Source organism: Gopherus evgoodei, chromosome 2 (assembly GCF_007399415.2).
Source record: "Gopherus evgoodei ecotype Sinaloan lineage chromosome 2, rGopEvg1_v1.p, whole genome shotgun sequence".
In the NCBI taxonomy this organism is placed as follows: domain Eukaryota; kingdom Metazoa; phylum Chordata; order Testudines; family Testudinidae; genus Gopherus; species Gopherus evgoodei.
This window is the reverse complement of record NC_044323.1, coordinates 48,739,243-48,764,691: the sequence shown is the minus strand read 5'-3', so window position 1 is coordinate 48,764,691 and position 25,449 is coordinate 48,739,243. Positions and strand designations below refer to the sequence as shown.

The following is a 25,449-nucleotide window of genomic DNA, read 5'->3' as shown; positions in this document are numbered from 1 at the left end:
TGTTCTTCAAATTCTTTTTTGGCCTTCCTAATTATATTTTTACACTTCATTTGCCAGAGTTTATGCTCCTTTCTGTTTTCTTCACTAGGATTTAACTTCCACTTTTTAAAGGATGCCTTTTTGCTTCTGTTACTTTGTTGTTTAGCCACAGTGGCACTTTTTTGGTTCTCTGTTTTTTAATTTGGGTATACATTTAAGTTGAGCCTCTATTATGGTGTTTTTAAAAAGTTTCCATGCAGCTTAAAGGGATTTCACTTTTGGTGCTATACCTTTTAATTTCTGTTTAACTAACTTCCTCATTTTTGTGTAGTTCTCCTTTCTGAAATTAAATGCTACCGTGTTGGGCTGCTGTGGTGTTTTCTGCGCCACAGGTATGTTAAATTTAATTATATAATGGTCACTATTAATAAGAGGTCCAGCTGTATTCACCTCTTGGACCAGATCCTGTGCGCCACTTAGGACTAAAGCAAGAATTGCCCCTCTGCTTGTGTGTTCCAGGACTAGCTGCTCCAACAAGCAGTTATTTAAGATGTCAAAAAACTTTCTCTCTGCGTCGTGTCCTGAGGTGACATGTACCCACTCAATATGGGGATGGTTGAAATTCCCCATTATTATTGAGCTTTTTTTCTAATAGTCTCTCTCTGAGCATTTCACAATCACTATCACCATCCTGGTCAGGTGGTTGGTAATATATCCCTACTGCTATAAGTCCTTTCCCCGCGCCCCCTGTAGTATTTTTACACAGCAATGAGAAGACAAAAGTATATTTTTTAAAAATAGGAAGATGTAAACCTATAGATATTAGCAGGGGATACTGAGGGGCATGGATAGTAACTGAAATGGCTTTTAAGTAACTTTTGTAATTCACTTATTTTCATTTTGACAGAGTCCCCATAAGACCACACTAGTGTGTAGCCTCACTTCCTGTACTACTCTTTGGAAACCTGCTATTAGAACCTGCAGTTTTGTTTACCTCAGTCATGTCAAATTTTGTTGAAGACTTATCTAGCACCTATTATATTAAGAAATACAAATTCCTTTTTCTGTGCAGCTTTCCATCCTTGGAAGTTAGAGGAGCTCGTTTTTTATATACTGAAAATACAATACATAGGATCAGGAAGAACATCTTTAATGTAGAGAAGCTTACATCCCTGAATGCTAAAAATGTGTCTTCTGACAAGTATTCAGGCGCACATCTATTTTATTTATCCATGTTGTCCAAGGAGATGTGTGACTTTGTAGTTACTGGACGATGATATACATTTTGTCCTTTATTTTGAATTAAATGTTGGTTTTATCTGTTCAGTTGCTGCTTGTGTGACTATTGAATGGGTTTACAATGCTGAGTGTGCGTTCAAAATTCTAGTGCATATGTGTACAGCACCAAACCTATGACCTCTGGGCCATACTATAACTATTATATAGTAATGCCATGTTGTCTGGGGGTTACTGGTTAGTCTTCAGAGCTAGTGATAGAGGAGGGAGATGCCTGCAGTCAATAAAAAAAAGTAAAGATACATTTTTCTGACGCAGGTCTGTTCTGGAAAGTATCTGTACATCTCAATCATTTGCAGGGAGATGAATCTGCCCTGATGAGTACTTTATCTTGAATTGCATTGTAATAAAACAATTTAAACTGAAGCTTTGTTAAAGTACTTAAACGAACACTGCCAATGCATTTTCTGTAACATTTTGAAATAATTTCATACTAGTTACAATGTTGTAAAATGTAGAAGTATATGACTGAAATCACGTTCTTTACCAAAAATGTTACTCCAGCCTACACAAAAACTAGTGTGTGTGTGGTAGGATAAAATTGCTCATAAGGAGTGGGCTGCTGGCATTTTTTTTTCTCTTTAGAAAGAAAGTGTTTGAGAATGGGGGGTGCATACAAACACACACTTAGAGAACTATATAAACTTTTAAAATAAACAGAAGTAAATTAAATGTTGTGACTACTAACCTGAATGATGTCCCTTCAATTTCTTAAATTCAGACTAGTAATCAGATGATACCTGATTTGCTGATTTGTTTCTAAAATGGATTGGATTGGACGAACGAGAAATGTTTTTTCCTTTTCCACTTGGAACTGTTGATCCTCTTCATTTCTATGCTAAACTGTTGAGTTGGTTTCCCCCCTCTCTCCAGTATAATCTGGAGACTTGAACCTAAGCTCGGAAGCAAGAATTTGGACTGAATTTTTCACAGAACTTCCAACATAACATAAAACTATCGTGACAAATAATTTGGTGCTGTATTTTTGACATGTTAGTGATTGATTTATTTATATGTTGAAATGTGAACTGACTTTTGCAATAGAAGGAATCTTTCATTTCATGTGAGCGTATGGTTAGGTTTACTTTGATTAACCTAGCAATCTGCTGCACACTTGTCTAACAGTGCTAATCAATTTTAGTGCAACATAGATTGAAACCACACAGAGAAGATTGCTACCTAAGTCCATAAATGTCAGTCAATTGGGGGAAATCTAATACCCTGCGGATTTTGTTGTTGTTGTTGTTGTGGCGTTAGCATGGGGAAAGTAAAGGAGAGAAATAATAGTGGCAAGAGAGTAGAACCATGAATATGATATGGTTATCAACAGACATTTTTTATATTTAGCTTGGTAGCTTTTCATATAGATTTCATTTGATATGTAATAGGATTTTTTATCATGATACTATTGAATCAGATGCATTAAAATATTTAGAAATCAAAAACAGATATACTGACCCAAATTAATAGAATTGGGATTGGGGTTAGTATGTTTGGCTTTGGGGACAATAACAGAAGTTGTAACTTCATAGTAGATCGAATGAAATGTACCACATTATTACATGACTGTGCGCTCTCTTCAGCTCTCTATGTACATGGTGGTCTCGGATGCATAAGCCTCAGAAGACCATTTATGCTGGCTGTGCTCCTGGCTGAGCTGTTAGAGGAGGTCAGTATAGTCAATAAGGAAAAGATGAGCACACATAATCTGCTTGGATGTTTGGAGGGTATGTAAATGAACAGCTTCATTTCTCTTTCCTTCCTCTCCGTCTTACCAGTTGATACTTTGGGCTGTAATAACATCCCTTGAGTAGCTCCCCTGCAAGGGTAGCTCCAGGGCTGAATTGCTGGAACAAATTGTTTGTTTAGGGCTTTTTGTGTGTGTGTGTGTTTTAGAAACAAAATTAGGTGGAGTAGCATCCTACACCACCAAACATGAGCTGGGGAAGGGAGGGTGCCACAGTAGAATGATAGACTCATAGGACTGGAACGGACCTCGAGAGGTCTTCTAGTCCAGTCCGTGGCGCTCACGGAAGGCCTAAATATTATCTGGACCATCCCTGAAAAGTGTTTGTGTAATCTGCTCTTAAAAACCTCCAATAATGGAGATTCCACAGCCTCCCTAGGCAATTTATTCCAATGTTTAACCACCCTGACAGTTAGGAAGTTTTTCCTAATGTCCAACCTAAATCTCTCCTTGCTGCAATTTTAAGCCCATTGCTTCTTGTCCTATCCTCAGAGGTTAAAGAGAATAATTTTTCTCCCTCCTACTTGTAACAGCTTTTGATGTCCTTGAAAGCTGTTATGTCCCCTATCAGTCTTCTCTTCTCCAGACTAAACAAACCCAATTTTTTCAATCTTCCCTCATAGGTCATGTTTTCTAGACTTTTAATCATTTTTGTGGCTCTTTTCTGGACTTTCTCCAATTTGTCCACATCTTTCCTGAAAAATGGCATCCAGAAGTAGGCATAATACTCCAGTTGAGGCCTAATCAGCGCAGAGCTGAATAATGCCTTCTAGTGTCTTGCTTACAACACTCCTGCTAATACATCCCAGAATGTTTGCTTTTCTTGCAATAGTGTTTTACTGACAAATACTTAGCTTTTTATCTACTATGACCCCCAGATCCCTTTCCGCAGTACTCCTTCCTAGGCAGTCATTTCCCATTTTGTATGTGTGCAACGGATTGTTCCTTCCTAAGTGGAATACTTTGCATTTGTCCTAATTGAATTTCATCCTATTTACTTCAGACCATTTCTCCAGTTTGGCTAGATTTATTCTGAATTTTAATCTCATCCTTCAAAGCTCTTGCAACCCCTCCCTGCAAGGTATCAGCCACAAACTTTATAAGTGTACTCTCTATGCCATTATCCAAATCATTGAAGAAGATATAGAACAAGATCAGACGCAGAACTGATCCCTGCGGGACCCCATTCAGTATGCCCTTCCAGCTTGATGGAGAGCCACTGATAACTACTTTCTGAGAACAGTTTTCTAACCAGTTTTGTACCCATCTTATAGTAGCTCCATCTAGGTTGTATTTCCCTAGTTTGTTTATGACAGGGATCGGCAACCTTTTGCACGCGGCCTCCCAGGGTAAGCACCCTGGTGGGGCGGGCTGGTTTGTTTACCTGCTGTGTCTGCAGTTTGGGCTGATCGCGGCTCCCACTGGCCGTGGTCCGCCACTCCAGGCCAATGGGGGTGGTGGGAAGCGGCTGCCAGCACATCCCTTGGCCCGCGTTGCTTCCCAACAACCCCTGTTGGCCTGGAGCGGTGAACCACGGCCAGTGGGAGCCAAAATTGGCCGAACCTGTGGATGCGTCAGGTAAACAAATAGGCCCGCCCCACTAGGGTGGTTACCCTGGGGGGCCGTGTGCCAAAGGTTGCCAATCCCTGGTTTATGAGAAGGTCATGCGAGTCAGTATCCGAGGCCTTACCGAAGTCAAGATATACCACATCCACCACTTCCCTCCCCCATCCACAAGGGTTGTTACCCTGTCAAAGAAAGCTATTAGGTTGGTTTGAAATAATTTGTTATTGACAGTCCATATTGACTGTTAATCACCTTATTATCTTTTAGGTGTTTGCAAACTGCTTGATTGCTGGTCTGTATTGCTGTATATAATATTAGAGTCCGGAAGAGTTTTGTTGTTCATCTCTATGAGAGGGAGGTCTCAGGTAGCCATGTAAGGGCAAAAACTTTCAGCCACAACTGAAGGAAATCTCTCCTCCTTTGAAATAGGAAGCAAGGTCTGGGAGAATCAGAGCTTCCATGGGTTCTCAGCTATGGCAGTTTCAGGCTAGATGATTACTTTAGGCTGGTAATTTATTCATTGTTTCTACTTTAGTAACTCGTGTCAATTGCATTTTAAATGCAGTGTGATTGCTGTTTAAATGCAGTCTGAGTTTTGATACTCAGATGTCATATGCAAAGATTTACTCAATCATCTGAATTTTCACTGTAACACGCTGCATTGCTGCAGCGTATCATTGCCTTGCTTGTATTGAAGTCTGGTTCTGCTCAGTATAATAACACATTCTTTCTCAATACATCTGCTGCCTGTATAGCTTGAATGTTTATCTGATGACTTTGGGTATAAAAATAAGCTTTTTACTCTTATTTTTTCCTTGTTGATCGTGCGAAGCCAGTGCAGCTGAGAGAGAGAGATTCTGTTTCTTCCTGAGCATCATCAACAGAGCATACTGATTTCTAATCAGCTCCCCGTTGATGGCAATGGGCTTGCCCCCATGTCACTGACAGCCTAATTTGGATTTAGCTCTTTTATTATTGGTAATGTGCAAAGAGAAAAGAGCACAGTGTGCAATTCGAATAACATCTGTATTTTTAAACTCAGTATATTTGCAGGGGAAGTCATTGGCATCTCCCCACAATGCAATTTTTAGTCACTTTTCTACACTTTAAAAAGTGTAAAGAGCAAGAATAGAGTTCAGATTTGAAGGGAGCGGTGTTTTTCTCACAAAATAAGCTCCATCCACATAAGATGCTACTCTCAGTAAATTGTGCAGATGTTCAAAGTATCACTGTGTATGCACTCTCAGCTCCTCTGGCTTGATTTTCCCTCAGTGGTACTCATAAGTCCTGCTGAACTCTTTGAGCCTGGTGCACCCTTGAAGGGAGTTCACGTATCCCACAGTCCTCTCGTGCTTGGCTCCTCAATTGGAGGTGGGGGAAAAAGTTGCCATTTTCTCCCAGATTTTCTCACTGGTGGTGTCAGAATGATCTATCACTCTCAGAAGATTTTGCAGAGCCTCATAATATGGGGGTGTCTCTCCTCTGTTGGATGTTTTGATGAGAAGTGAGTTAATATTGTTGATACACCTCTACCCCGATATAACGCAACCTGATATAACACGGGTTCGCAAATAGGGCAGCAACCCTGGGGCTCCAGCAGTGGGGCTCGGCCAGCAATTTAAAGGGCCTGGGACTCCCCACAGCTGAAGCCCTGGGCTCTTTAAATCACCGCTGGATCCCGGTTGCCGCCACCCTGGCATAACGGGGTTTCACGTATAACACGGTAGGGATTTTTGGCTCCCGAGGACCGCGTTATATCAGGGTGGAGGTGTATTTTCCTGGGCATTTGATTTAGCCCACATTGAGATGAATAGGACAGATCACAGAAAAATTGGTAATGGTTTTGAGGCTATGTCAGCCACCATAATGACTAGAGATGCACTGCTTTTAAAAATGGGAAAGCTTATATTCTGCAGAACAAGGCAGAAGCATGGAAGAGATACTGACTGTGTTACTGCACACTGGCTATATCAAAGTCCTAGGCAGGGACCTCTTTTATTCACAAGTATAGAATATACTTTTTTGCTAACATGCACATGTGTCCTAGATGCTTTACAGACGATAAACAAATATCCTGCTCCTGCCCCAAGTAGCTTTCAGTCTAAATTTTAGACAGGATATGAAGTACTGGTGACAAATGGTAAGGTGGGGATGTGGCTAGGAAAGTAAGCCTTGAAGGATCTTTAATTCCTTATGACCAGGTTATCTTTATTTCCAAGCAAAACAGAATTAAACTGACCTATTAGGTCAGATGTCAGATTTGAGGTAAGTTGTTGAGCCGATTTATAAAAGTAATTTTTTTTTAACTTATGAATTCTTGATTGGTTTTATTGAGGTTAACATATGAATTATACATTCAGAACTTGCCTATACTGCTTCTGTTCAGGGCACAAATATTAATACATTATTAGTTTAAAATCTAGTTTAAGAAAATTCCCATTAGTTAATTTGTAGGACATGTGGTTAGCAAGACACATAGGCATTTAGAGGCTATTTTCATAATTATTGGGGCCGATTGTTGCTACCAGAAAGCAAAAATTATAGATGCTTTATTATAGCTGTATCGTGTGTTTAATAATCAAGACAAGCAATCAAAAACAGCAACCTTCATCCAATAGGGAAAATACTGTCACATGTCTAGGTGACCACAGTTTTTAGACACTTTTATAAATAGAAAGTGACTTTGGGTAGCGATAAACTGACAACTGAAACAAAGATTGTTCTAGGGAATTAATTGTTGAATGAGAAGGTGAAAACTTAAAGTAGTTGTGGGATTGTACTTGACAATGAAGTAGAGTCAAAGTCTGAATTAGAATTTGAAACTCATGTTTGAATATTACTTTGGATTTTTCACATTTATTGTTTCATTTTGTCACAATAGGAAACTTTAGTAAAAGGGTACACTCATGTGGAGCATTTATTCTCTCTGGGTTCTTGTGTGTTTTCAGGAATAGATTGATTGGATTCATATTTATTTCAGGGATGACCTCAATTATGGTGCAGGTTGCATATCAGTTAGCCAGCATAGGTGAATGTAAGTTGATGTACCATACAGTCTGATAGGGTGGAAAACTGGGCTTATAGCTGGAGGGCAACCAATAGGAGGGTTTAAGAAGGTTAGGCAGAGGGAAAGTAGGGGCCACACACATTTTGATTATTAAGTATTTTATGTATTTCTTATGTAGGGGTTATATATTTATCACTATTCACATCACTTCTGAGTTTGGCCCTAAAATGGTATCTCTTGGTTGAACACATTCTAACTTTGTAAATGCCCATTTAGAATGTGTTAGGTATATAGCTGATAAATGCATTTTGTGGACTTTACATGGTGACAGATGCACAAGTGCACCTGAGCTCATCTGGGGTGGGAGCTGAGGATCTGACTTACAGCACTCAATTTAGGAGAGAGAATTGCTGAAATGGCCCCACCTTCAAACACTTGGGTCATATCTAATCTGAAAATGCCTGCCTTTTTCCCACTGCAGTTGATGCAGATATTTACCCATGCTAACAATGGAGCTCTTCTGTTCCCCCAAATTCTTCCTACTTTCTTCCTATTTGCCACAACTTTATGACTAATTTCTCAAACTTCTATATTCATATTACTTTATTTACTCTTTCCAGTGATGGCTGGTAATATCTGATGGAGTGGGTAAAAGTGACATATAAAGTGTAAAAGTGACATATTGTAATCAATATACAAGAGCAGATAAAGATCATAGTGTGTTTCTGACAGTAGTCAATGTCTATCCTTGTTTTCTCAGGTGAGACTTCCACTGAAAATTTTCCCAGATACTCCAACATTTGCCAGCTTCTCAGTGTTTGCTATTCAAGCTTGTGAGACTTTCTCTACTTTTTTCTTCATGATGTTTACTCATCTGAAGGAGCTTTGAACATTTGGCTGGGGGCAGACACTATTAAGACAGACTGTATTAAGGATAATCCTGCGCTAAGTGTTCATCATCTGGTATAGAGGAGGAGGAGCCTGCGTGACTTTTCTTAGCTGCTGGTGCTGCTCCAACTTTCCAGCCAATTCAACGAGCAGAGCTGGTTTTCTCTACAAGGCATGCATATTCCTTGGTAGCCAATAAAAGAATGCTTAGTGGGTGGGCTAGTAAATACTCTTCCCCTGGGGGAAGTTGTGGTGTGAGGTTGCCAGCTGCTACTACAGTATTAAAGCATCAAAGTAAAAAGTCAATGTATAGAAGAAGGAAAAAGCGACCACTAGTTTGAGCCCTTAATGAATATTTAATCAAAGTGTAATAGCTTTGGTGCAGTGGGTTCATTTTGGAATGGTATGTTTGTTTAAAAAAAAAAAAAAAAAGTATGACACATACTTCATCATAAGCCTTTTAAACTAGCCTGCCCATCAAAATAATTATGACCCCAAGGGTCTAAAATCCATGTGTTACCTCAGTTTAGAGTTCTGTACACAAATGTATGGCAGCATATAGCATACCCTAGAGGCATACTTCTAAACACAGCTGCAGGCCATTTATTATTATTGTCACTGTTTTTATTCTCTCTAAGAAATGTGACCCATTTATGCACTTTCCTGGTTATGTCATTGCTGAGACCTTTGGACCATGCTTTTTAATTATTTTAGGCTTTAATTCTGTAGTTAGCAGGTATTAAATTTATAACTTATTTTAACACATCTCATGCAGTAGGAGCTTTCAGATGTGACACTGTGTGTGAAAACCCATTAGAAAAAGATTCTCACATATAAGAATATTTTGGTTGATTCAGACTGTGTGATGGGCTGGGGACTAGAATCAGATTAGTTAAATCTTTACATATCTAAGTGAACAATATTTTCTCATTTCCGTTAAAATAAGTATTTTTTTTGTCATCATCCTCAAGTCAGTCTCCCTCCTTTCTGTCAATTTATTTTTATAATTCAGCCTTCCGTTGTGTGTTGTCAATCTAGATGGAAGCTGCTTTATGAAGATAATGAATTGGTCCCACGTTGATGCTGCTCAAGTGTTATCTCAAAATAAGAAAAATATGGGAACATTAAACTTTTTCAGTCCATGTTTGCTACTTACACGTCTTAGTCAAAGTATGTGGATTGTTTATCAACAAAGTGGATGCTATAGAGTGATTATTCTCAGCCTTTTCCATACAGATGATGACCTTATATTTCAACAGATGATGTTCTGGGGTGCACTTTCTATCTAGCCATAAAGAAAATGTGGGTGATCATGACCTCCTGAGCTCTGTTTGCATTCCTCTGTAGGGGTTTATTAGCTGGGTACTCATGCTTTGGACAATAATGTATAATTAAATGTGGAAGAAAGGTTAATTCAACAAGCATGAAAGCATTTGTCTGACTAAATCTAATGAAGTGTGGGTTTAATATTTTCCTATTCAATGTGTGGTGGACAGATTAGGAAAACAAATATTAAATTAGCTATTTTTTTTTCTTGTGTGGGAAAAAACTAATAATCTATTGAAAATGAGAATGAGGAGAAAACACAAAAAAATGCTGAAAAGTGTGCTTTTTGCCCTCTAATCTTTCTATTTTATAAAGCATGCGTGTAGGTATGGGGTTGGCAACCTATGGCACATGTGCCAAAGACAGCATGCGAGCCGATTTTGAATGGCACGCTGGGGCCTGCCAGGACTCCAGCATGCCATTAAAAATCCTACCCAACCGGCCCGCTCTTCTCTGCCCTCTGCTCCCGCCGCTGGGGCAGGGAGCAGAAGCATAGCCGTGCGCACGGGGTGGGCAAATGGCTCCACTCTCCCAGCGCAGCAAGCCGTGGGGTCTGCGCTCCTGGGCCGGAGCGCTGGGCCGAGCGCAGCAAGCTACCGGCCCCTCCCCTGCCTTCTCCCCTCCCCGGAGCCCTGCTGCCGTGCATGCAGCGCTCTGAGGAGTGGGGCTGTGTGCGGGGCAGCGTATCTGGCTCTGTGTGGAGCCTCATGGTAAGGGGTCCAGGGCTGGGGGGGTTGGATAAGGAGTGGGGGCAGTCAGGGGACAAGGAGCAGGGTGGGTTGTATGGGGGTGGGTGGGATTCTGGGAGGTGGTGGTTAGGGGTGGGGGGGTCTCTGGAGGGGGCACTCAGGGAGCAGATGGGGTTGGATGGGGCATGGGAGTCCTGGGGTCTGTCAGGGGCGGAGTGTGAATAGGGGTCAGGGCAGTCAGGGGACTGGGAGCAAGGAGGGTCCTGGGGAGGGGAAGTTAGGGAGGAGGGGTCTCGAGCGGGTGGTCGGGGAAAAGGAGCTGGGGGTGTTGTATGAGTTGGGGGTCCTGGAGGGGAGTGGTTGGATAGGCATGGGAATCCCGGGGGTCTGGCTGGGGACGGGGGTGTGGATAAGGGTCGGAGCAGTCAGGGGACAAGGAACAGGGAGGCTTAGATGGGGGTGGGTCCTGGGGGGCGGTTGGGGGAAAGTGTCCCAGGAGGGGGTAGTCAGGGGACAAGGAGCAGGGGGGCTGGGAGTTCTTAGGGGAGCAGTCACCCAGCCCTCTGCCCTGAGCCCCACACCCCCGCAGACTCCTGCTCTGAGCCTTGTACCTCTTTCATACATATCCAGCCCTCTGCTTGACTCCTTCACCCCCCGCTCCCACAACCCTAGCCATGACTCTGGCACCCTCCCCCACATACCCAGCCCCCCCGCCCTGACACCTGCACCCCCCCCACACATACCCAGCCCCCTGGCCCTGACTCCAGCCCTCTGTCCTGACTCTTGCACCCCCGCACACCCCCAGCCCCCCCACCCCTCTTGCACCCACCACATCCCCACCCCTACCCTGAGCACCAAAAGGGAGCTCCTGCACCCCCACTCCCACATTTCCCCCCTGCACCACTCACATCAAATGGGAGCTGCCCAGGTAAGTGCCCCACACCCAAACCTCCTGCCCCAACCCTGAGCCCCCTCCCCCATTCTAGCTGCTGGCCAGACCCTTCACCCCCAGCCCTGTGCTCAGTGCAGAGAGAGGAGGAGAATGGCCAGAACCAGGGAGAAGGTAGGTACTCACTGTATGTGAGGAGGGCCGGGACCCCAGACTGTCTGCGAGCTGAGCAGATCTGGCAGCCAGGATCCCGGCTGGCAGGAGCTGGAGGATGGAACCCCTGAGCGGCAGTGGGCTGAGCTGCTCAGTCCACTGCCGGTCTGGGGTCCCAGCCGCTGGCCCCACACAGCCCACTGCTGGTCTGGGGTTCTGGCTGCCGGATCGTTGCCAGCCGGGGTCCCGGCCAAAGGCCTCACTCAGCCCGCTGCTGGCCAAGGTGGACAGAACCCCAGACCAACAGCGGGCTGAGCGGGCCGACTGCATAAGTTCAACATTTTAATTTCATTTTAAATGAAGCTTCTTAAGCATTTTGAAAACCTTGTTTATTTTACAGTACAACACTAGTTATATAATGTATAGACTTAGAGAGAGAAACCTAAAAAACATTAAAATGTATGACTGGCACGTGAAACCTTAAGTTAGAGTGAATAAATGAAGACTCGGCACACTGCTTCTGAAAGGTTGCCGACCCCTGGTGTAGAGCCTCAGTTTCCTTACATCTCCACAAGTCTGGAGTGCAAAGTACTCCGTGTGAGGCTGTCACCAATGAAAGTTAGATGCAGGAAAAAAGACAGTTTTGTCATTGAAATTCTATAGTCTGTGGAAATCTTGAACCACAGGTGCTTGTCTGATCATCTGATATATTTAGTACATCAAAGAGCTGGATGAAATTGTTAGAAGGAAGCTTTTAGAGGAGTTTTATTGCATTTTTAAAAATAGATATCAAAAAGGGAGTATTTTGACTGGCTAGCATCGGTATGCTAGTATGGGATGGTAGATGCACAGATCAGAACTTCTTTGACCTTCCAACTGTGATGTCTAGGTGTCCAAGGAAGGAAATAGTAGAACTTTTGTTTCATGAGATTTAAAAGAAAAGCAAACAAACAAACAAACCCAAACGCACTAGAGTTTCTCTAGGATCTCAAGCCATTCATTGTCCACTAAACCAATACTTGAGGTTTTATGTTGAGCTGCGGTGCCTCCACAGCAAATAAAAATGGAAATAACTGTTCTCAACAAATAAAAATGGTTATTTCTGCTTTCCTCATTCTTAACTACTAAAGATATTAGCATGAAAACAAGTTCTAAAGGATTATTCTTCTCCTGCTTTATTCTCCATTTTAAATAAAAATGCTCAGTTTATCACAATTTCCGTAGGAACGAGGTGATGTCATAAAAATATTGAGAACCGAGCATTAAAAGTAAATTACTGTTTTAACAAAGAGGTTGTGTTTTATGCAAATATATATAAAAAACCTCAACCTGCAGAGGAGAGAAAGAGGTATAAACAGAATTGTTTCTAAATAGATGTTTTTTAAATTTTGTTTTCCAAAGCTTTCCTGAGTGAAAATTCCATAACTACTGTTGCCAAGTCTTTTAGATTTTCTGCGGAGTCTGGAAAGTTATAATTTACTCTTCCGTAGCTTTGATCGTCACTGGTCTTGAATCCAGTCAGCTCAGAGATTGTTGCCACTTAGTCAGTGTCACAGGTTGTACTCTGAAGGTTGAGGCTGGGCACCTCCCTCATCCCCACCATCCCTCTTCGGCTGTAGGAGTTGCTGTAGCATTGGTTTGGAGTGCAGGATGTAGTCTCCTGGCTATAAGTCTTAGGGAGGCAGCTCCCCCGCTTCAAGACCTGACTGCAGTCCCAGGCGAAAAAAGGCAAACAAAATACTCCTGCAACCCACAGAACAGTCCAGGCTCACCCTACTGTTCCTCGCAAGGCAACAGGTAAATAGGCTCTGGAAGGGCTGGGTTCCTAACCCCCTGAGTGTATGAGAGGCCCAGGCTGAGCACCTTGGGCTCAAATGAGGGTCCAGGTAGCAGAGACTCTTCAGCAGTTGTCTGGGTAAGCTGTCTCTGCTCTGTGGGGCTAGGAAGCTCTGTCACCCTGTACTAAGCTTGGAGCCTTCATTTTAAGGAGTCGTCCCTCTCCAGGTGCAACACGCCTCACAGGAGCACCAGCTTTATTATGCCCAGAGGAGCTCTATAACCCGTACCTGACCAGGATTGGACCATGTCCCTTAATACATCGGTAACTCCCCTTGGTGCATTCTCTGAAGTCCCTGCCGGTTTATTTTATTTTTTTGCTTGAGACTGCAAGCTATTTCCAAGCACTCTCCCTAATAGCTCAGACTTTCTCGCCTGCCCTCCCCCTACCCCCCCCCCGCCATGATGTGAAGGTCATGTACACACTAGTCACACACATGCCAATCTGATATTATTTAAGCATTAAGAATACACCTAGTATTAGTACCTGAGGTCTGAACTATTAAAAAGAAAATTTAACACCCCACCTTGCCCCACCCTGTTAGGTTTTAGTTGTCTTGGTCCCTGAGTGGTGGGGAAACAGTTTAAACTTGCTGCTGAAATTTACACTTGGGCTCAGATTAAGTCCCATGAGCCCCACAATCCACATGCAAAAGAGCACACTTGCACAGCTACCTTTCAGCATGGCGTTGCTGTGATTGCAGGTGAAAATGTGTTCTTTAGTGGTTTTAAAACTTATTTTCTGGCAACCTTTTTTTGAGGAAAATTGTTGATGACCTTGACCCAACAGAGCTGGGGATGAGGAGTTTGGGATGTAAGAGGGGCTCAGGGCTGGGGCAGAGAGCTGGGGTGGGGCTGGGGATGAGGGGCTTGGGGTACACAAGGGGGCTCTGGGTTTGAGGGGACTCAGGGCTGGGGCAGGGGATTGGGGTTTGGGCTTATTTCGGGCGGCTCCCGGTCAGCGGTGCAGCAGGGTGCTACGGCGAGCTTCCTGCCTGTCCTGGCACCATGAACTGTGCTGCGCCCTGGAAGCGGCCAGCAGTAGGTCTGGTTCCTAGGCAGAGGCGCGCAGGTACCTTCTTCCCCTTCCCCCCCCCTCCGAGTGTGGAGCCCGTGCTTGGGGCGGGGGCAGTGTGTGGAGCCCCATGGCCTCCTGCCTAGGAACCGGACCTGCTGCTGGCCACGTCCAGGGCGCAGCGCGATGTCAGAACATGTTGGGACTCCCCTGTCTTAGCCGGGCAGCACCACCGACTGGACTTTTAATGGCCCAGTCGGTGGTGCTGACCAGAGCCACCGCAACCCAGTGCCTTACATTCCGCGACCCAGTAATGGATCAAGACCTACAGTTTGAAAACTACTGTTTTAGACCTCTAAATACCCACCTTTTCTAACTGCATATGCAAGTGAACCTCTGTCCACTGGAAATGTCGTCTTCAAGGATTTTAAAGTGATGGTGCTGAAATAGTTATAAAAATCCATATTCAAGTCTCTACTTTTTTTATATGTTTCTGGGCCCTCTATTGGGATACCACTGTTCTTCTGTCAGCACTAAGGAAAGGTTTCTGACTCCAAGATTAAGGATTTTCTTTTATTCCTACTATTTATAATGCACAATAACATTGTTACTTGTGTGTAATGTTGTCTGCTTCCATTGTGCAGTTGTCTTTTGTTCTTTCTAAGATCATAGAAATGGATTCGTGCATACATATGGATTCATGCCCACTCACGCACCCTCCCCAATTCTGAGCTACTGAAGTGTGTAGCATTTTGAATAGACTTGAATAGACACATATGATTATAAATAGGATCTTTAAAAGTGAACTTTTGTGCTCAATCAAAAAAGAAAACATAACAGTGAAACAAAATACATCACCTGTCAGTTATTCCTACGTAATTCCTGTCACACAGTTATTAGTTGAGACATAATGTATAGGAATTTTCTCTCTAGCCCATTTACTTCCCCTGCTTATTCACGACTATGATGTCACATATAAAGAATTATGACAGTTATTCTCACGACAGTTTGATGTAGATGACCTTTCTATCTGCAGTATAGGTATTGCATGCCTATCATTATGGTATCTGAGTGCTTGAATTTTAATGTTATGATCAGAGTGATTTGTTGGTAAACTTAGAGTGGCTCATTTTTAATTGTAAATCCTTGTAAACATATTTACCTCTTGTCCTATATTTCTACCCACCCCAGGGTCCTCATTCCACATGGCTGCTCCTATATGAGGAGATGCCTACAGATCTTGTTGCTAGGTTATTGAGTCCCAGTATTGCAACTTAGTTCTCCCGTATAGTGGAGTTTGGAAAAGTGTTAACAATTTGTCATAGAAACACTTTATATACTTTGAACAGTCTTTGATTCTACAGTGTTGTTTCTGGCCAACCTGCATTACGGCCATTTTGGTTACAAGTTTCACTACAAATGTAGGCAGATATGTACGGCAGCATTTCTGCATGGCTATCACGTAGTGTTGCATTGTTGCTGCGCAAGGGTTTTGAGTGGTTCCCACGTTGCGTGGTATTCTTGGAGTCTGTGTTCAGGTACCACAGTTCCTTGTCAAATTAGTAAAACTGCTGAAAATTGCTGATACGGTGTGAGCTCAGAAAGTAGAGGACAATGTATGTCTGACTTGTCATTATTTTACATTTGGAATAGAATCTGTTCTGCTCACTAGCGGAAGTATGTACAGTACATTGACCTTGACTTATGATGATTATTATTTTATAATGGTTTGGTTTCCAAATGAGGATAGCAGCTGAGCCTGTAGCTGAATTCTGACCCCACAGCAGCAGGCTGCCAATGGAAAGCTGCACGCTGCACCCCTTGTAGGCAAGAGACTTTCTGTTGCTTTGTGGAGGAAGTCACCGGCTTAGATAAAATTGGAAGCGTGCTATGTAATAAAATCCTGCTATTAGGTGTTCTGCCATTAACAATGTTTCCTGTTGTAACGGGAGGATTTGAACATGAATGATGCTTTCCTGTGTGAAGTGGAGCTTTTGACAGAGCATGTTCGCCTGTTATATGCCCATCCAGTAATACTGTGTTCTACTGGAGAAAATACTAGCTTCTTGTTAACATCAGCAGACCAGGCAAAATGCACGATGCTACAGTTTTCAACAACTTCTTGTATGTATTCAGGCAGAATGGGGCACTTGTTTTCCTATTCTCTCCATAGAAGAGGAATTAGCAGGCAACTGTTACACTGGGATACTGCTTCCTCTTTGCTTCCTTGGGTAGCAAAACTGTAGCCCAGTTTCTTTGATAGGCACAAACGGTGCTTTGGCTGTAATTTCAGGAAGTCAGCTGGTGACATGAAAGTGTGCTTGTGGAAGACTGAAGGAGAGATCTCTTAAATCAGTGATATTAATCATATCCTCAGAAGTATTGCTGTGTGTTGTGTGCTGTAGAACACATGGCAAGCAAAAGGGAGTGAGTTATATAGTGGGCTGTGTAAGCCACCAAAATGAATTTCAGCACCTTTACATGGATGAGGTGAGGGTAAACCTCCATTTCTGCAAGTACTAGGAATGCCAGTGTAATCGATGTGGATGCCTGTGCCATTTATTTTGCTATTTTGTGGTGAATAGGAGGCAGAAACATTACTTTACATTAAATACCTATGGACTGAAAGTTTTTCAGTTTTGACTGCCTTGGCTGGCAGCTCGCATTATATTGGACGTTATTTAAATACAAATATTTTTATGGAGGATGTGATGATCATATGCTATCAAGTTATCCAATCTTTCCCAGTCTTGAATTGGTGAGCTCTGATTCACTCACTTTCATTGGGATATATCATCAGCAGGCATCTGGCTTCAGAAAACTAGTTATGGGGGAAAAAATAGTGAATGTGCATGCTCAGAACAGAAAACTTCAGACCTGTGTGCATTGGGGGATCTGAGATGTCAGGAGCATGTTAGTATGTTAAAATACATTGTTGTGCCCCTGTCCAGCAACTGCTGGCCCTGATCTGGATTGCTTCTGCTTGCAACTATCAACACTTCCTTTGATTGTAGAGTGACATAGTATTGGTTTCATTATAACTTTTCCCCCCTCCCAGCAGATGCAATGCTGCTGAGTGAAGATACATATTCAGACACCTTCCTTCCTTACCACATGGCTGCAGCTCATCCCCTCTTTGTTTTCCAGGCTTCTGACTAAGGAAAATAATGGGAAAAAAATGTTAGCATTTAGTAGCTGAGGGTGTGTTTTTTTTTTTTTTTTTAAACATGGTTGAATAATATCTAGACGCATTGTTATAGAAGTTAACTTCTGTAGGTTTTTACTTGGGACAAATACACCATTCCTCCTCAACTACATATGTAATTCAGAACAGTGGACAAATAATATGTTAGTAAACATTCAAAATTACACAGTTTTTCCCAATTAAAGTGTATTTACATATATTTGGCTGGATAGCTACATGTGTGTTTACACATACTGCATTTGCTTACAAGCTAAACTATGGCCTGTCAGGCATTTCTTGTGAATATTGAACCTTTTGAGCAAGAACAGATCTTATGAACTAGCCTGCTCCGTATACTTTGGGACATTGAAAATAGGTATCGCCTTGCACAGATACAGAATTTATATCCACATCCGATCTGTGACCCATAAACATGGTCTGCAGATATAAAATGGATATCCACAGATTTCAGGGCTCTAAAAATAGGATCAGAAGTAACATGTAAATGCCCATTCATGTAGATCTGTGAAGGACCGGGGAGAAGTGAAGACTTCCACTTACCTTGGTGCTTGATACCTGCAGTTCGGGAGAGGTCTACTGATTTGTAGTTGTGACAACTTGATGATAGGAGAAAGTAGCACCTTAGATTTTATTGGTCCCCATTAGTCACCAAAGTTGGGGTGAGCTCAGTACACTTTCTAGTTTAATCACTGTGCTGTAACTCTGTGTGCTTCCTCTGCCTTTTGGGGAGTATTAGTTGATAATCTTATTACCATTTCTTTTTTAAACTGGACAGAATTTTCTAGAGTCTGGTTTAGGAATGCAAGAACTATTGCATAGATTGGTTGGTTTCTATCTTTTGCTGTAATAAAAGGTCCTTAACTTAGACTCTGACTGTGTAGAAAGACTACAAATGCTGTCTCAGATATGGCTACTTGCAGTTATTTGCATTCTGAGGCTAAATGGGGGGGAGGGATAGCTCAGTGGTTGGAGCATTGGCCTGCCAAACCAGGGTTATAAGTTCAATTCTTGAAGGAGCCACTTAGGGATCTGTTGCAAAAATCAGTACTTGGTCCTGCTAGTGAAGGCAGGGGGCTGGACTCAATGACCTTTCAGGGTCCCTTCCAGTTCTATGAGATAGTATATCTCCACTTATTATTATTAACTGCAACTGACCTTGGAGGCAGAATGCACTGAGAGAACCTTGATACAGAACTCATGATGCAATGCATAATGGAACTAAATTTTTCAAGGAGAGCTGCTAGTAAGGAGAACAATCTAATCTGGTTTAGCTAACATAGTTCCAGATACATAGGAAAAGTGAATTCTCATCTACATAAGCAAGTTGGTTGTACCACATCTGTTTTATATCCTTGATTCCAGTGCTGGTTAGAACATGGTTTTAGGATAATCTTTAATCAGTATAAAAGAATTGTGTGAATGCAAACTCTCCCTAAAACCACATTCTAAAATGGTTTCAAGCATTCCAGTCTCTAATCTCTGGGGTTTAGTTTAGCAGAAGGGCTGTGTCCCTCTCCTCTAGGGGGTGTGTGTGTGTGTGTGTGTGTATTTATAATTTATAAGGTATTTTAATGTCTTTTTCATATGAACCTCCTTCATAACACAGGCCACAGACTTTCACCAAGTGATTCTTGCATCAGGAGCAATAATTTGTGGTGGAACTAGAGAATGTATTTTAGAAAGACCTGCAGTCTTGATTTAAAGCCTTTAAGTGATGGAGAGTTCGCTACATTCCCTTGAAATCTGTTCTAATGATTAATTATTCTAAGTGTTAAAATATGGATCTTATTTCCATTCTGGATGGTTCTAACTTCAAATTCCAGCCATTGGCTCTTGTTATACTAGATCTTTGTGAGCTAGATTAAAGAGGCCTCTAGTATCAGAAATCTTCTCCCTTTGTAGGTACTTATAGATCATGGTCAAATTGCCTCCCAACCTTCTCTTTGAGCTAACTAGATGGAGCTCCTCAAGTCTCTCATTGTAAGGCATGTTTTCTAGACCTCAGATCATTTCTGTAGGTTTTCTCTGATCGCTCTTCACTTTTTCCACTTTCCAAAAAAGTGTGAGCACCAGAACTGGACTCTGGGAGGATAAAAAGAGCAAGTATAGAATGTGGGATGGAGGGATCATATTTGACCCCTCTCTTCACTTCCCCAAATCTTGCTGTTTCTCCTTCCACAGTCTATTGAAAGCTTATCCTATCCTGTTTGGGAGAGACTAAAACACTTGTTGATGCCCTGATCATCTCCTTTCTGGGTAATTACGTCTCTTCCGACCTAAAACTCACGTTACCCCTCCAGCCCTTCCAAAATAGGCCCACTAAAAGTATCTTCTTCATCCATTACTGACCATATCACCATTACTCTGGAATCCCTTCAGTGGCTCCACTTCCCCACCACATCAAGTTCAAACTTTTTATATTTACCATCAAGGCTCTGTATGCTTGGACATTACTTCTTATCATGTTTCCTGCTGCAATCTGTCTCCCTCTTTCATGTCTATTCTTTTTCCATCCTGTCCTATTTGTGGGATTCACTCCCTATCCACCACTTTCTCCTCTTTCAAATACCTTCTAAAGACTTGCTCCTTGAATATTAAGTACAATAAATAAATTAGTAGTTAATTATTTTAAAACCCTCCAAAGTCCAATGCATTCTCTCCTTTTTGATTTTTAATGCTTCCTGTCTCTATGTATCTCTTAAATCATAAGCTTCTCGAGGCAAGGACTGTCTTCATTTTGTGTGTTGGTCCAGGACTTGGCATATTGTCACTGCTGAAATGACGTATTAAAAGTATATGTTAAAAAAAAACTGATGGGACAACTGAGCATCAGCAGAAGCAAATCACAGCTACAAGGAGTTAGCAGAAGAGAATCTTCATAAATACATACAACGACAAGGGAACGTAAGCAAAATGAGTAACAAACACACCTTTTCCCAACCCAAGGATCTAGTCAGTCCTCTGAGCCCGATTGGGGAGAACCTCAGTTTCCCCACATATCCTGCTCCTGTTTCTCCAACAGTCCTTTCTGTAACCCTTATCCTGAATGCCTTTGCTAGTGGAGAGAAAGAGGAATTTGTTGTTTAACCCCTGGTGTGCCAGGGGCCAGCTAGTGCTTCTATAATCTGTTGTACAGTTAACTAAAACAATGTAATATAATACACAAATATAAAAAAAAATTGGATAAATTTTTCAAAAATGCCTAAAGCACTTTGGAGACAGTGGCCCACTGGCTTAAATTTTTTTATCCATAGACTCTCGTCTAGTATGTCACCCACTTTCATGAATATTCTGTATCTTTGCTTGTTACTCAGAGCCTATGTTCAGTGTCTCCAAGTTTTTAAAAATAGATGTTGGAAAGCTTTATCCACTAAATGTGTCATAAAAAAAGGTGTCCGGCTTTTATAAAGCTATTTTGTGTATAGGGCAATAACAAACATTATCCCACTGATAGGTCTTTTCAGATGTCTGTTCATGTGATGAGATGGACACTTTGCCTATCAATTTAGTGTTTGGTTTTTTCCCCCATGGGAGAAAAGATAGATAGAATAGATACAATTTGTGAGTAACAAAAGATTTCTTATAAGGCAATTTCTGTTAGCATCAGTCAATACGACATTGAATTGTACCAGAGTGGAAGCAGCACAAGTAGTGTCTGTGGTCAGTCTATGCTAGGCAAACTACCTGTTGGCTGAGAGTGGTTTTAGGCAGCAGACTTCCCTAGTCTACCCTCAACTGGTTTAAAAAAAACTGTTTAACTACTACTGTAACCTACTGGCGAATGTGGGTTATAGGTTCCCCTCTGTGGTCATCAACAGAGGATGAGAGTTGTTACAGCTGCCACCTTGGGAGTCTTGTCTCTTTAGTTCAGCTCATGTTTTATGTCTGGCGGTGTCTGGTTCAATCTCCAGTGTCAGACAACATATTAGCTGTCACACTGGCAAATCTGGAATGCAACAATTTTCAGCATGATTGCAGAAAGTTTGATCAAGAACCTTTTCACAAGGGACAACCGTGATTTGCAACCGGTCACTTTATTGGTGTGAGCGAGGCCTGTATGTTTGTCTCTTGAGCCTTCTCTGGATTAGGGAATAAATAACTGTAAATATTCCCAGTGTTGCTAACATTGGTTCAACTCCACTGGCATCAGCCTCACTGAACACGGTAGATGGCTCATGAACTCCAGGTGCCTCCTTCAGTTATCAATACAAAACTGAAAATGGCTGCTGCAGCTGGAGAGCCATTTGTGCTAGCTTTCTCAATGTTGTTAATGGCATTGGAATTGAACCTGTATGAGCCACCGCTGTGTAGCTATCAAAACTGCCAATTCTTATCTCCTCCCTCATTTTACTCAACAGTTTCTACAGGTATATTTTTACCACAAATTGACAACATGGAGGCAGTGTAAAACTTAATGTAATGACAAAATTAATGATGAATGCAATGTTGTACTGATTATATTTATTTTATAGTCAGTAGGTTTTTTAATTTGCTTGTGCTGCAGAATTCAACACGGGAGTGCTGCAGAAATCCAGGGACCTTCCTATAGATTTTATATTTAGCTTGCTGTCGAGCGGACAGGGCCTTGACCATAGGCTCTCAAGTAAATAACCATAAAAGATGACGCTTGGATTATGCATGTTTTCAGACTCTCCACCCAACAATTTTGCACATAGCCCTGGAAGAAGAGCTACCAAATGTTGTTAACACCCCACAAAGCTAGTTTACAGTAAGTAAACTTACAGGGCTTGCTAATAGATCAAGTTGTGCAACTTTCAGTGTGATGGGAGATATCTGGTTAAAGCCTATTCTAAGGCTACGTCCAGACTACCCGCTGTATCGGCGGGTTAAAATCGATTGCTCGGGGATCGATATATCGCGTCTAGATGAGACGCGATATATCGATCTCCGAGCGCGCTTATATCGATTCCGGAACTCCATCAACCCCAACGGAGTTGCGGAATCGACAGGGAGAGCCGCGAACATCGATCCCGCGCGGTGAGGACGGGTGAGTAATCCGATCTTAGATATTCGACTTCAGCTACTTTATTCATGTAGCTGAAGTTGCGTATCTAAGATCGATTTTCCCCCGTAGTGTGGACCAGCCCTAAGTAGGTCCTAGCACTCTTCAGATCTTATATTTGTGTACATGCCAGCTTCCTCCTCATGACTTTTGCAGAGGTATCTTTTGAACGAGGGTCTGATCAAAGCCCATTCTCTATGGCGAAACTCTCTCTCTCACTATTGAGCTTTTGGGTTAGGCCCTAAGTGTTAAGCCTGTGAACTCTTCCTGATTCTACGCCTTGAAGTCAGAGGTCAGTTTTGTTTTCCTTCCCAGGGCTGACAGCATTTGCTGCACTAAGTCACTGAATCCACTTCAGTTTGTCTTTAAATAAAAGCAAGTTTATTGGAGAAAATAGTGGGTCACAAAATATGAGACACACAAGGCCATAGAAATTTTAATCAGAAAGGATGTTTTAAGCAGGTTTTGGGACACGGTGAGAGAGAGAGTCAAAATTGGGTTTACGAACACCAGTGTTACGGACTTACCAGTCTACCAGACACCTGTGAAACCAGAAGTCCTCAATCAGGCAGCAGCATAGACAAAAAAAAGTGTGTGTGGGGGCAAATACTGTGCTGCATTGGGGCTTCAGCCACTGGTGGATTGGGGCTGCAGCTGCAGGGTGCATGTGTCTGGGCAGAGGCGGGGCTCAGGGCTTCTGACTCTCAGGAGCACTGGGGCTCAGGGCTTTAGGCTGGGGGCAGTGCTGGGGCTTGGGGCTTTAGCCCCACATCTCTGTTCCTGGCTTCAGCCCCATGGGTGGTTTAGGGGCTCAGGGCTTTGGTTCCACTCCTGATTTCAGTAGGGGGCGAGGTCAGTACCGGAGATCGGAGCATCAGCGGTGCAGCTCTGTTCCCGACCTCAGCGAGGGGCAGGGTTGCATGCTGGGGATCGGGGCTTTAGCTATAAGAGGCATGCCAGTTTTAGTGCTGGTGCTCCCCCCACAGCTAAGCCCCGAGCTATGGCATCTCTTCCCCCTTGAAACCGGGAATGGAGCCATGGGGCTGAAGCCCCAAGGCCCAGCACTCCTCCCAGGTCTAAAGCCTTGAGCCCTAGTGTTCCGAAGGGGCAGACACCCTGAGCCCTCCCAGCCGGGAGCCCTGGTAGCCCTTAGGGTCAGAAGCCCCGACCACCCCCTGTCCTGAGCTCTGACCCCCATCAGCAGCTGCAGCCTCAACTCCTTCACTGACGTCCCTAACGTCTTGTTCAGAATTACGCACCATTTCAGAATTACGGATAGCCTCCATTCCTGAGGTATCTGTAACTCTGAGGTTCTACTGTGTAATTAAATAGTTAAAATTGTAGATATTGATTCTGCAAGGGCCTCCATGCTGGTAGATCTCTGTGTCAGTGTAAAGACAAATGTAAGCCCCAACTGTGGAGTCTTTGTTTAGGTTCCATAATAAAAATAGGGTCTATGGTTAGAGTAGGTAGCACTTGTTGTTTTTATCCTGTTGGTTAATTTGCCAAAGGATGTAAAATAATCACTAGAGTTGCTCTACATTTTGAAAAAATACACAAAGTTTTTACCAAAAAAATCGGTTTTTGATAAGTTTTTGGTAAGTTTTCACTTTTTTCACCATCTAGCATAGGGTTCCTGCCCCGCCCTGGCCCATTCCTCTTCAGTACACTAATAGAACCCACGCGCAGGATGAAGATATCAGACAAGCTGGAGACCTGGTCTGTTCAGTTAAACATTGCCTATATTTCTATTTAGGTTTATGCTGAAGAGCAATAACTTATGATGTTTCCAAATAGATAACCAGTTTTTAACTTGACAGGAGTTCACTTGATATCCCCCACTTGTGTTTTCCTGTGACCCATAATGGATGGATCTATCCAAAATAGGGCTGTCAGTTAATTGCAGTTAATTTATTTTGAGTTAATCGCATGTGTTAACGTGTTATTTTTTAACGAGCGATAATCACAAGCCAGAGTATCGTGCTCAAGTGGGCACTGTTGTGTGCCTCTGGGGCAGCGTGCCCCTCATCCTGCTGTCCTACACCACTGCTGCTCCTGCCTTCTGTTCCCCGCCCCCATGCAGCCACCCCAGCCAAGCTGCTTCGGACTGTGGTGCAGTGAGGGCAGGTGTGTGTATGTGTGTGGGGGAGGTTAATGTCAGGGTGTCCCCATCCCCCATCTCTGTACCCGGTTGCCACTGAGCTGGGGTCAGGGAATGCGGGCTGTCTGCTGCTGGCTCAGGAGCAGGGCCAGCCTTAGGGATGGGTGGGCTGGGCCATCGACCAGAGCGCTGTGCTCCGGAGTGGGGACACCCCTGGTGCTCTGCTGCCCTCTGCAGCCACCGCTGCTCCTATGCGCATTCTCCTTGTCTTCGAGCCACCCCTGACCAAGTGGCTCAGGACTGGAAGCCTTCTGTTTGCTGTGCAGAGCAGGGGGAGGGAGGGTGATGGTGTGTCCCAATCCGTCTGCCCCTATATCTGGTCTCTGCGGAGCTGGGGTTGGGGACAGGGAGTCTGTCTGTGCTGCTGCCTCTGGATCAGAGTGGGAGCTGCCCGCGGCTGCTGATTTCTCAGCAAGCGTTCAGGCTGGTGAGTGCTCTGCTTAAAGAGGGAGTGTGTCAGCACGCCCTCTACAACTCACACTCTGTCTCTCACACATACACTCCCCCTTCCAACATCCAAAAATATTTAAATAAATGGTATTCTGTTATTGTTTAACAGTGCAATTAAAACTGCGATTAATCGTGACTATTCTCGCAATTAATTATTTTTAATAGTTTGACAGACCTAATCCAAAAACCTTCTGAAAACCCAAGTTAACTGAGTGCTTT

General features: G+C 43.0%; 1 protein-coding gene across 2 annotated transcripts in view; it reads left to right on the top strand.

Annotated features, from left to right (window-relative positions):
- The window catches only part of SLC25A13 (solute carrier family 25 member 13), a 137,293-nt gene that overhangs the window by 10,639 nt on the left and 101,205 nt on the right, over positions 1-25,449 (top strand). The window lies entirely within an intron of this gene.